The following is a 3,191-nucleotide window of genomic DNA, read 5'->3' on the forward strand; positions in this document are numbered from 1 at the left end:
TATAGCTCTTTATTTTGTTTGTGCCTTAACTTTTAATGTACAGAAAGGGAATGTGGGGGTATGTAAATGTTTGAGCTGTGTTTTACGAGCTTGAGACATTCCTGTAAAATCTCATAGCATCCCTTATTAAAATCCATCCATAATTAGCCGTTTGCATTGTGACATATCAATAAAATTATGAAATACTGTAATGAAAAATATCAGAAAAGATTTTACTGGAAGAGGTTGCAAGTGTCGGGGCTTACATTTTCAGATGCACAAAATGGGATTTTTGAGCCATAACTATGCTTACCATGCTATATGAATTATGCATACACCCTGAATACAATCAAAAAGAGGAACTGCCTCCCTTCCTAATTCACAGTGAAATCATTTAATAAATCATCACAAGTTTGAATAATATGACTTGATCCTGAAGTGGACAACACTAGACACATATCTTTTGTTTCATTGTTCCTGAATATTTGCCATATATTTCAAATTCATGATTGTTCAGTTAATATCTGTGTGTTACTACATACTCAAGGCTAACTGAATTACATGTATAGGACTGACTGAGATACAGTTGTTACCCCTGGCCATTGTTACCAGATAATGTTAGGTTTCTTTTTGACATTCAGAGATGCAGATATAACCCTACATTTTATATACATCCAGTCAATCTCATAATGTAACTGAATAACACATTTAAAGAATATAACATTGGAGGTCTCAAAAACTCAGTGTTTATAGTTTTACACTCTTCATTAAACAGAAACACAATAAGATACTAAATATAATTACAATTTTATTCAGATAAGTGTTTTAACAATCAAATATCACAAAGTTTAATTATCAAAGCATATGAATATTTGATGGGGGGATAAATCTCTGCCTGTTTCCCAAATCTTTTCACTATTGAATTAAAGTGTTTTTAACCCTTTCACCACTGTAGAAAATAATGAACTCATTCAGATCAATGCATGGTAGAGTCTACTACAGTAACATAGGGTTGAAACGGTTAAAATAATTAAAACCATATGTAGCAAATCTCAAAGCTATGCCAGTGTAGTGCAGATATGTATTAAACAGTCTGAATCATCAAATCAAATGCTGCAAATATTATTTTGATAGTTTGACCATGTTTTACTTTATATAAAACACACATGTCTGTAATATACAAGTTTTACCTTATATAGCAGACGAATGTTTAAACCAGACACTTCAGTGTACATGTCTGTAATACACAGGTTTTACCGTATATAGCAGACGACTGTTTAAACCAGACACTTCAGTGTAAATGTCTGTGACACAGGTTTTACTATATAAAAAAGATAACTGTCTACAACAGACACTTTATTGTTGTCAGGTCTACAGTACACACATTTTATAGAAATAAGGTTTTCTAGTTAACTACACATGACAGAAATGTCAACTACAACATAGACATTTTTGTAATTTTACAAACAAGTAAAATATCAAAGTAAATTAGATAATTCTGACAAATAAATAAAACAAATCATAATATTTTCTACACGTTAATTTGTTATCATGTCAATTTATATCATATAATTAGACATGAGGTACTTCCGTAGCATAGAAAGCATGTTATACCAGAAGTACAAACGTTGTCAAAGATTCTGGTTATCCTTAAACCACCCACTCCCCCATACAAATTTCAAATATAATCAATTGTAATCACAGTAACATCAAGTGGCACTTATTTGTAAGTCTATTAAAGGTTTAATGATTATTATTCTGGACATTCATATTATGTAATCAGAATAAACAAAACTTGGATTTCACAAAACTTCCATAAAATAACTGGATCAAAATATAAATACACTTCACAAAGTGTGGTGATTACTTCTATAGTTTCACAAAACTCGGATCAAAATTTGAGTTGTCCAGACAGGATTTGGCAAATATTTTTTTAAAAAGGCAAAACTCTTTAAAAAAAATAGCTGAATCGAATCATCAAACAAGGGTGCACAACTTCAGAATGTGGTGACTTCATAGTGAAGTTTGAAAGTTATCAACAAAAAATTTGATGAAGGATGGAAAAATTGGCAAACGTGTGGTATACTGTCAGTGAAGTGTTATTCACTTAGACCATACAGAATACAGGGAAACAGAAACTGGACCATACAGAATACAGGGAAACAGAAACTGGAAAAGTCGGAATTGTCAGGGTCAGGAAATGCTTACACTTTTCGCAGTAAATAAGCACAAAGATATCTACACACACATACTTATTGATTATAGATAAATAGAACATATGGATTTGAGAATCGTTGTAAACATGAAGAATCCCACACGCCAGTCAGTTTAAAGAGTCACAAGGCAAAGATTTCCAAGCACAAGAATTTCCACTTTCATGTTGTGAGTTCTGTTTATTCCATTTAAGTTGAAGGTGCAATACAACATAACTGCATTTCATTGTAAGCGAAAGTCTGGAAAACAATTCTGCAAAATGCAAATAAAATAGCAAATAATTCATCAGAATGCAAATATACCATTGTACACAAATATACCATTGTTTGGTGTGTTCAGTTCCGTAAGTGTCCTATATTACTGTTGTCAGGCCCGATATGACTTTACAATTACTGGGCTGTTATCTAAATTAACTAAGTTAACTAATTAAATAACTAAGTAACTAAGTAACTAAGTAACTAACTTATAAACTAAATCAGAATGCCTTTGCGGAGAGTTCCAGATTGTATAGTCTACTTGTTATGATTGTCATTATTGGAACTTAATACTTTGTCAGACAAATATCATACATAAAATAGTGAGATCAGTGAATTTTTAGGTCACCTGAGCTTTGCTCAAGAGACCTATTCTAATCGCTTTCCGTCCATTGTGTGTCATGCGTAAACTTTTTACCTTTTCAACTTTTTCTCAAGAACAAGCGTATGCATTTTTTCCAAACTTTATCGGAATCATCCTTCGTGGATGAGGCTACAAAATTGGGATTCCTACCCCAACCCCAGGGGCCACGGCCAAATGGAAAATTAACCAATATTTCAAAAATCTTCTTCTCCAGACTCGGAGGTACTAAAGTCAATTTCTCTCAAGGATGAAAGATCATCAGGGGCTTTGTTTAAATTGTAAATTTCACTACTCCCAGGCCATCCGTTCTCCCTTGGGGAGGGGGTAAAGTTTACTATAGTTAATATAGGAAAATAACATTTTTTAGTATTTTTTGTCAA

Source organism: Mizuhopecten yessoensis, unplaced genomic scaffold (genome assembly GCF_002113885.1).
Source record: "Mizuhopecten yessoensis strain PY_sf001 unplaced genomic scaffold, ASM211388v2 scaffold11133, whole genome shotgun sequence".
Taxonomy (NCBI): domain Eukaryota; kingdom Metazoa; phylum Mollusca; class Bivalvia; order Pectinida; family Pectinidae; genus Mizuhopecten; species Mizuhopecten yessoensis.